Genomic DNA, 10,466 nt, shown 5'->3' on the forward strand with positions numbered 1-10,466 from the left:
ACAATCAGATATGCTCATAATTTGAAGGACCCTAGAGATTATGTCACCATGAAGTCAAGTGTTAATTGTGGTGTGTTGATGTGTTGTGCACAAAAGACACACGTTAGAGTCTCTATGTAGAAGTTCTGTTCATTCACTCCGATCATCACAATACAGTTAGAAGTTATGTATAATATACAATGTAGAAAATAACATTAGGACATAACATGTAGCAGTTCATTCATTTGATGCTGTAAGTGCAAACACAATATTTCTCAACTGAAGTAGACATTCATGCAGTTATCCTGACAGCTGGTTTATGTATGTGATAAACTGATCCATCATGTCTGAACTAGTGATTTGAAAGGTATCCACGCTGAAAGCTGAAGGACCACTGCCAACAGAAGGAGGACCTCATGTATGGAGCACAGTATTTGTTTCCATTCATCTGGCTGTGGAGAAAGGAGGCTGCATGGACAACATCCTTAGTTCTCAAATGGATGGTGATGATGATGCTAGAAAACCACTTCCAGTTCAGGTGCCTCTGATGGAAAGACAGACCAGTTCTGTAGAAGTTTAATATTCTTTGTCCTTGGTGTTACTCTAGTCTTACTCTAGTCACCGCTTTCACAAAAGAAAACATTTCCCAATTTGACATTTAAAGGATCTTCACTGGACAACAGCTGGCACTGTCAGTCCAGAACTGCAACCAGGAGCAGAATGTGACTCCTGTAACAGATGTGTGCTACTGTTACCACTTCAGAAATATTAGCCTTCCAAAATCTGTGGTGTGTACTGCAGATTTGACAGTGAGATTTTAAAAGTCAAGTTAAGTAAGCAGTAAAGAAATTGATGTTTTATGTCCTTTTATGGTTCTTCTTTTGTATAGTGAAGTACAGCTTATGCACATTAGTTTTACTAATATCTGCTGTTACTGTCATTGAAATGGGTTTAATGTGCTTTTCTAATTTGTGATTGTAGTTTTGTTTATGGAATCTTAAATAAACCTACTGTGATTAAAGTGTACTGAGAGCATTTCCTATGAACTACAGAAGTGTTGCCTGGGTTTTCCAGATTTACCATACACCTTGTGATGTATTTAACAGTACAGTTTGGTGAATGAGTGTTCAGTGTCATTGAAGTTGATAATTCATAGTACACAAAGTACATAAAACACATGGAAAGCACAAACTAAATATCTGGCTTTTGATCCTTCATTGTCAATGTTCTAGGATTGTCAAAATTTATACCATAAAACCATCAACAAACTTAGACCAAGAGATTCATAAATACTTTTATTGCACCTTTTAAAAATCATCAATTTCAACAAAATCATTAACCATCGCCAATACTGGAAAGGCATGTAAAAATATTTACTAAATTCAGTAACTTTTATAAAAATAAAATACTTTTGTGGCTCAAGGTAAAGGTGCACTGTCACAAGTTTGCATAATGAATTGTTCAATCCCTCATCTTTTGTAACAAGTAGTAGAGGTGTTAGACAGCTTCCACTTCAGACCTCCCCAGCCATCAACACCAAGGTGGTTCCCTGTGGTCTCTGTAGCTCTCTGGGCTCCACGATGGATGTAGTTGTCCCCAGTGATCCAGCCCTTGGCCAGATGGAAAGAAACACTGTAATAGTGAGATATGTGTGACATTCTAGCAGGAAAAAGGTAAAATAAGAAGCACTCTAATTAGATTAACTCTGCGCAGTTATCTGAAAATACAGTACTCCCTCCGTTTAGTTGTAAAAACTGCTGTACTCTTTTACAATAAATAATATAATAGAAACTAATACTCACTTCAGGGGCATTGAGTGGGTGCAGATGCAATAATCAATCCAAGCAGACAGTGATGTTACTTATTCTGAAAGAGAGAGAATAATTCCAACAGATGTTTTGACGCCTGTTTTTAACGATGAAATTAACGAAAAACTAAAAACAGTAAAACACACTTCATATCAACGCACACTTATGTGACGATCGATTGCACTGCGAGAATAAATATTAATCAATAGCACTGATCTGCTGGGTCCGCAGGTCTCCAGCACAGACACAGACACCAACAGTTCACTGTAATAAAGATATCGTTTTGTAACTTAAGGACACCGACAACCCGCTGTCATCGTTAACACTCATTAAGTCAGGCAATAACCTTTGATTCACAGAACCAGTTTTAAAACACAACAGTAAAGTGTTTCACCATTTACAGTCTATGGTTTTACCACAAGAAGTACTACTGCTACACTACAGTTAGCTTACTCTGTGTGTAAGCTAGCACACGGTAACTTCAGTTACAACAACATTTCATTATCTGTGTGTACATTACATTCCTATATGTAATATTTTCCACATGTGGTCATGCATGTAGTTAGCTATTAACAGTAAGTTATCACTTAGTACTAAAGTTTAACTTGACTTATGGAAATTGACTGATTTCGGATTCACACGGAGCAGCCTCTCACGCTCCGTCAGGTAGCCAGTGTAGGTGGGCGGGCACAGTGACCTCGGCTCTTAGGTCAGCTCCACCCCTCGCTCCTCCTTAGCTCCACCCTCTTCTCCAAATATGGTTTCTTCTGGTTTCAAAAAATCAAGATGGCGGCGGCCAAATTGCAAACTCGAGGCTTCAAAACAGCAGTTTGCAAACCAATGGGTGACGTCACGGTGGGTTGCCACTTGGGTGGTTAGGTGCCCTCCTAAAGGAACTCTTGAAACATCAGCAGGAACAGCTCAATCAGCTCACCCAGACAGTAGCCTCTTTGTAGACCCCTTCTGTACAGACTTGCCTTCCTTGCAATGTTCCACTGATTTGCTGAGGGTGCCAACAGCCAGGGCATTTTGCCAGGGAGTGTGAGGGGGAATGGGTTCCCACTTGTGCTTGAGTTAATTCAGCCACTGATTTTTTCCTCTAATGTGGCCAGGGTGTCCCACTCCTCTCACCAGCCAGAAAACTGAAGCCCACTGAGTTGCTGAGCCACAGCTCAGATGGGGCGTTGATGGGCTCACAGGTTGGCACTATGGCCAGGTTAATGTCATCTTGTCTAAACATTAATGTCTTGATGGGTGGGGTCATCGTTTCATGTTTGATGGACATGGGGTCCATGGTGTCCACAATTACAGAGAGCTTCTTTTTAGAGCAGTTTGCACCTTGGGGCAACAATTATCTCTAGTCCTGTCATTGGTTACAGCTCCAGGCAGCTAACAGCCTGGCTATTCCTTGTATTGGTTACACAGAATTGGATGTGACCCTGTGTGAGAATGTGATTCCTAGCTATGGCATCCTGGTAGTCAAAGACCCCCCTGGTGCAGTGTCCTCTGTCCCTTAAATCTTGGGGATGAATGTCATTCACAGATGATACCAAGAGCTCTTTGGGGCACATGGCTCTTCTCTTTTTGACATGCCTTTGGTGGTGCAGGCCCCCATGTCTTGTGCAGGTCTCCTGGGGTACAGCTTACATTCCGGTGGTCAGTGTGGGGATGACAGAAGTTCTCTACCCACATACTGGCCTTTAGTAGTGCCAAGGTTGTCAGTCTTCCTGCAGGAGTCACTGAGGTGAGGCCCACCACAGCCACAGTTTCCTCTCGGGTGGCTAGTAATTCAGTGCAGGGTGGGGTAGATACGGCGGACCTGTCAATTTTGGCAAAGTCAGAGCAGACAGAGGTTCAATCCCTACTGCAGAAATACATCTCAGTCTTTTCTGCCCATGATGGCGACCTGGGTTTCACCAACCTCACATGGCATTCCCCTGCTGGATGATGTTCCGGTTCAGCAGAGGTACAGGCGCATTCCTCCATCTAAGTATGAAGAGATAACATCACATCAATCAGCTTCTTGAGGCTAAGGTAAGGTAAAGTAGTAGCCCTTATACCTCACCCATTGTGTTGGTTAGGAGAAAAGATGGGAGTCTGCGCATGTGTGTAGATTACCAACAGCTTAACAGTAAGATGACAAAGGATGCCTTCCCCTTACCTCATATTGAGAAGAGTCTCGATGACCTTCCTGGGGCCCGCTGGTTTTCTACTTTAGATCTGGCCAGCGGATACAACCAGGCTCTGTTTCAGAGCAAGACAAGCCCAAAACAGCCTTCTGCACAGCGTTTGACTTTTTGAATGGAATCGGATGCCATTTGGGTTTTGCACCACAACTGGTTTGGCAGTAATAGAACCAGTGTGGGGTCTTTGCTCTTTTCCTTTGGAATCTTTCATTTCTTTTGATCTGGGAGCTTTATTTATATGGTTTAATTTCATTATTATGTTGTATTTTGTAGTTTTACAGCTTTATGGGTCTGTAGGGTATTGTGCAATATTGTAGCTAACCAATAGTTCATATTAATTAGTTCATGCTTTAACTTAAGTATTGTGAATAAAATGTCTCTATTTTTGGAATCACATCTCCAGTAATTTTCTTGGGGTGATATTCTCTTAGGTGGCATTGTTGACATCCCTTCACTCTCCAGTGCACTGCCTCTGCAAGCTACCAATTACTTCACACTGGAAGAAGTTGAATTACAGCAAAGCTGCCCATTCATGTAGCTTTAATCTTGCATCATCATTGAGTCAAAGTGTCAGTCTGTCAGAGTGTCCTGCATGGGGTGGGAGATTCTGTTCTCCAACAGGGAGAATAGCTTAGCCACATTCTCCTGTCGCCACTACCTCCACTGGGTCAAGGGGACATCCCTGAACAGAGCTGGCCTTCTTGATCAGCCTGTCAGTCTCTTCCTCTCTGGAACAGAATTCCTGTTGCCCCAGCAGACCACACCGAAGAAGATGGTACTTTTAAGTACTTTTAAGAGTCCACGATCTCAGTGTCCATTCGCTGGATGTTCACCGGTGTGGGTGGAGAGTGTTTGTCCCTGTGGAGGTCCACCACCAGCTCCTAGGTTTTTCCAGCATTGATCTGGAGGTAGTTCTGCTGGCACCAGTCCACAAAGTCCTGGATTAGTTCTCTGTACACCACGTTGTCCTCACAGTGATGAGGCCAACAACTGTGGACTTGTCAGAGAACTTTTACAGGTTGCAATTAGTGGAGTTGTAGGAGAAATCTGCAGTGTAGAGGGTGAAGAGGAACAGAGCCAGAACTGTTCCCTGTGGGACTGTCAGACACACAGTCCTGGATCCTCACATCCTGTGGCTGGTTGGAGAAGTAGTCGAGGATCCATGTGGTGAGGTGGTGGTCCACTCCCATGTACTCCAGCTTGTCCCTCAGGATCATGGGTTGGAGTGTGTTTTAAGCACTGGAGAAATCAAAGAACATGATTCTCATATTGCTCCCAGGCTTTTCCAGGGGAGAGAAGAATCCATGTCGGAGGTAGATGACAGCACATCCACCCCAGTGCCAGGCTGATTGGCAAACTGAAGCCGTCCAATGATGAGCTCACCAGGGGCTGGAGATGGACAAGGACCAGAAGCTCCAGGGTCTTCATCAGGTAAGAGAGAAAAAAGGGAAAAAGCTCAACAGTGAGCATGAGCTGCTGCAACAGGCTGCCACTCGTGCAGCACCATCTTGGAAGGAAAAAATTGGATGACAGATTAAAAAAACATTTAAAAAATGCATACAAAAAGATTTCAAAAAAGGCATTTAGTCTTGTTTCAGCAACAACATGAAGAGACATCTTTTGTGTGGAGACATTTTTGGTGCTTTATGAGCTGATACCAAACTGTGTTTTCACCATATAAAACTGGAACAAACCAGTTGCCAATAATATCCCCTTGTAACATGTAAGAATGCCTTTAAACCAGCCACCTAAAGCCTACTACTCAGCCATGAACCCAAGAACTACCATTCTCTGGTCTCCAGACAGATCTTTCTTCACCTACCAGCACTGTGTGACCCTTCCCCACCTTGTCAAATTAGATTGTATTGTTGATCTTAAGAATCATGGCCAAACATTTCTAGTGTCTGTGTCTAGATATCCAGTGACCAGGATAATTGAGAATCTTCACAGACACCAACTCACTTTTTTACCTTTCTTTGCTTGCCAACTGAGCAGCAATGTGGGTCATACAAGTTTTTGCACTCTCTCAATTTTTGCTGCAGTATGAGGCAAGGAAACAGGATCCACATTTTCCCAGCTGACTCTTTTCAGAAAAAACTAATTTGTGTCACTTGTCACTGAGCTGCACCTAAAAACCCACTGAGACAAATACGGCATGTATAACTAGAAAGTGCATTTTCTTAAAAAAAATGCATGAGATTTTTGCAACCCACATCTGCTGCAACTTACTTGCAGCAGCAGCAGTAGACTCTTATCTGGGAGTAGTAGTAATTTTTATTAAGCTATTTTATAAATTTTTTTATTTTTTTGCCATAGTGCTCCCTAGTAATGAAACTGCATCAAAGTCACTAGTCTTATTCAGGGTGTCAGTCTGTACCAGTATTTCAAATTTAGTTACAATTGGATGAAGCTGTCAAGAGTTATAGCAGAATTCTTGGATTTGACCACACCCACAGATGTTTGTTGGAAAAATGATACATGATAGGCTATCTAAAAAATCTATGCAGTGTATTGAGGGTTGCCCAAACATAATATATGTTTGGTGAAATATTTGTTAGCCGATCTCTCACAGCATAGTGGCACAATCGCTACAAGTGTTATACAGGAGAAATGAAGCACTGAATTATGGGGGAGCTGTTCAGAAAGTTTCAGTCTTGTAGATGTTATAGTTTTTGAAATACCATTTTTTATCATGTTTCGCTCATTTCCCATAGACAATAATTCAAAAAAGATTTTACATTCACATCGGTTTTTCACATTTTTAGATTTGGAACGATGTTTCCAAGTGTATAAGACTAGTAGTGTGTCAAAAAACATATGGAATTTAAGAAAAACATCACAGAAGAGGGCAACAATCTGCTCCCCTGGAATAAGCATACATTCGATAGGGCACTCAAGTTATACATTAGCTTTGGTGGAGTCAGGACTTGTCACAAAGCCAGCGTGAGGGAAGAGTCATAGGCTTTAATAGCTCCTTTGAGTCCCAAACATCAAAGGAAGCTGTCACTGTGACAAACAGGGTAGGGGCAATAAACAGGTCACATGTAAAAGTTAAAAGTAAGAAAAAAGATTTGCTTATAGCTCCCAAAAATTTTGATTGTTTCAATCTGTAAGGATCTTCGGCATGCACTGTGAAAACACAAAGCAGAACAGGTATTATATAGCCACAAACTCACCCCACAGGTGTTTCTAATCTCCATGATTGAGACTCAAACTGCCCTCAGGCTGAACAAAAAATGTAGAAAATAACTAAACATTAACTATACAAACATCAAAAAATGCCTATACAGAAAAATGACTTTCAGGATTGCAGGCAAACTCAATCTCACAACTGGTCAGAGTTTACTGACATCTGCAACAAAAAAGGTTAAAAAGAAAAGATAAAAATCAGGGAAGGAGGCTGAAAAGGGTGGTTACATCAACAGATATATGTTTTTAGAACATCTACACCCTGATGTAAAAGTTAACACTACAATTAAAAAAAATGTGATGAAACTAACTGGCTTCCTACAAAGAGGTGGTGCAGAGCTGATATAAATCTTGATTTGGCTGAGTGCTGCTGCAGCAGGGAGAGGTGGGATGTCATAATTACCTACAGTGCTTGTTTGCCTTGCCTTATCCAACTTATCTATTTTACCATGAGACAGGAAGTTGTTTGTGGGGAGGGCCAGGCCAGAGAGGATTAGCTACTGGCATCCACCAGATCAACTCCAGCACCCTATTGAAAATCCGCACCCCTGTCCACTCTCCCACACTACCTACCCACTCAGCCCTTTCCTCATCCTTGCTCTAATCTTTCCTCTGCTGTCTCTCCGCCTAGGATTCCAGCCGCTTATAAATAGCTTATCGGCTTTTGATAGTGGGTTTACCCGCTATTTGATGAGAGGATGAAGCGGAACTATCCTTCTCGTCATGAGAAGAAGGGAAACGTCATGAGTGAATAACTGATTATCTATGCATACATTATTCTCTAATTACTGATAACACCACACCATTGGTATTGCAGCCTGTAGGAAAGACACATTTTGGGAGGGAAGGCTCAGCTAACAGCAATAACACTGAGCAGGAGAACCACTGATGCTGGGTCACTCCAGACTTTTATACTACTACAGCTTTAGGGGCAGGATATGCTAAGTGGGGGACTAAGTGTGTCATCAGTACTCATTTAGAAAAAAAGGTCAACGTAAAAATGATGAAACACAGTTAAACATATAACTGCACAATTCAGTACCACACAAGTTTCACATGATTCACACGTTTTCAGGAATAGTTCTTCAACATATATATTGATTTGATAAACAAATCTGTGAGTTTGCTTTACAGGATCTTTAAGTATTCAAGGGGTATACATCAGGCAATGGAGGACTCACTGTTGGGCAAGTTACCAAGGAAGAGTATTAAGTTACCTTTTTATTTACTACCCCTTTAAAAGTAATTTTACTTTAATTATTACTTAAATATCAAAAGTAATAGGTTACATTACTTGTGATATTATACTTTAGCTTTAAACAAATATTAAACATTGCACATTTTGGGTGATACTGTAAATTTCTGTTTTGCATTTCATGTAAAAGTTTTGATGTACGAGAACTGGTTCAGAGTCTTAACTTCAGATCCCCTCAATCTCAAATAGTCCATCATTTCTTTTTCTGCTGAGTAGCTGTCCTTTGACTCTGTCTCACATGCAGAGCTGTATTGAGATGGCTCATGAGAGCAATGTCAAGTGAGTTGATTGATCAGCTGCCGCTTGTTATATAATCACACTCTTCCCTTGTAGCAGTCGTGTGCTGGACCACAGATGACAGCCACACACACTGAAGGAGGACCAATCAGAGGCTGTTGAGAGGATAAGAAAGTCGGGACTATGGGCACCAGAGCCAGGATCGCAGGGTGGAAAGTGAAATTTGTGTTGGCTGCGTACCTGGCATCCTCACGGTGAGGACAAGACTCTATGAAGGAACTGTTGCTGGCCAAGAAATAGTCTGGCACATAACCCTGCTTAAAACTACAACTTTTTGTTTTTACACTTCAGCTTTTCTATATATCTGTCAGTCAAGGTGTAATATTCATTAGTGTCATCTCTGGTGACAGAGCCAGGCTAGCATTACCCTTCTGTTTCCAGTCTCCGTGCTAAGCTGTCGCTTCATATTTGTTCTGGCTGCTGCTCTGCCCCACAATCCTCCGCTATTGCCTGGAAGAATGAGAGGACATGTCCTGAGTGTGGAGCCCAGCAGTAACCCACTCCTCTTCCAACCTCGATTTCACTGTACTCACACTCTGTCTGGACAGCTCACCCCAGCTCCCTCTGCACCATCTGCCTCCTCTGTCACACTCCTCTGGCGTTCCTGATCAACAATCACATCTCTAGTGATCCAAAATACTGTAAAACTAAAAGAGCGATAATGGGGTCACACCCTGAGAAAAATTTTGCTGCTCAAACCTTGCTCTTCCACAGCTCAGGAGACAAAAATTTGATTCTCATTTCAGCCACATTTTGTTTCGATTTTGTTTTACATGTTTCTCATACTTTAAACTTGACAACAATTTTGACAATGGTGATCTCTTCAGAAATAAATGACTGCAGATTGCCTTGAAGGTACATTTTGTACAGTGAGTCACTGTAGACTTCCATAACTTACTAATAGAACTTGAGGTACAGGTGAAACTGATCCAGCCCAGTCATAGTGAGTCAAGTGATGACCTTAGTTTTCTCAACTGATGTCTATCCATCCACTGAACTACAGCACTTGATTTAAGCTTAAGAATAAAATAAAGCACAAATTACAAATTAATTCTTACTTCAAAAAGTAACAGTATTGTGCCCAATGGAAACTATTTACTAAATTTTTTCCAGGGAAAGAGTCCGTTCTGGCAAAATAATTACCAAAGATAGTTATTTTTCCATGAGAGGAAAACATATTTTTTATTGTAAAAACATTTTTGGACATAATCACTCACTTAAATTCCCACAGATAAACACAAACATAATTTCAAATGAGAATTATTGTCACTTCTCTTTATCTTATTAACATGTAAATCCATGTTTGTGCCTGGAGCTCCACAATATATATTGATTATAATACTCCCTTGATCAGAGACCAGATATTGTCTAAGATTTTGTTTGTCATCAAAGTTATGAGATATAAATAAATAAAATAAAAATAATATAATAATAATAAATAATAAAATAATATAAATTAAAAGAAAAGAAAAGAAACAGTGCAGTAAAATAACAATGATTCAGTTACCATCTTTGTGAACTTTGGTTGAGTCAGGGTTTGGTTCTTCTTTGATGGGCTGCACACTCTTTGAGCTGGGCTGTTTTATAATTTCTGACTGGATATTCCATTCTGTAAAATATATAAAAGTACTAGTTTGATATTTTCTTAAAAAGTGGTTCTTAATTAATTTGATCATTTCATTGTCTCATAACAGTCTGAATTGACTCACTATGATGGAATAGCTGTTATGGTGTCTAAAATGAGTATACATG

General features: G+C 40.8%; 1 long non-coding RNA gene across 1 annotated transcript; it reads left to right on the forward strand.

Annotated features, from left to right (window-relative positions):
- LOC139625609 (uncharacterized) lies at window positions 1-9,978 on the forward strand. Its single transcript, XR_011691943.1, has 3 exons — window positions 1-214; window positions 2,153-5,404; window positions 8,751-9,978. It is a non-coding gene; the product is annotated as an uncharacterized lncRNA (long non-coding RNA).
- Window positions 9,979-10,466: the final 488 nt, after the last annotated feature.

Source organism: Trachinotus anak, unplaced genomic scaffold, assembly GCF_046630095.1.
Source record: "Trachinotus anak isolate AG129_WGS33_773 ecotype Australia unplaced genomic scaffold, CSIRO_AGI_Tana_v1 ptg000009l, whole genome shotgun sequence".
Lineage (NCBI taxonomy): Eukaryota > Metazoa > Chordata > Actinopteri > Carangiformes > Carangidae > Trachinotus > Trachinotus anak.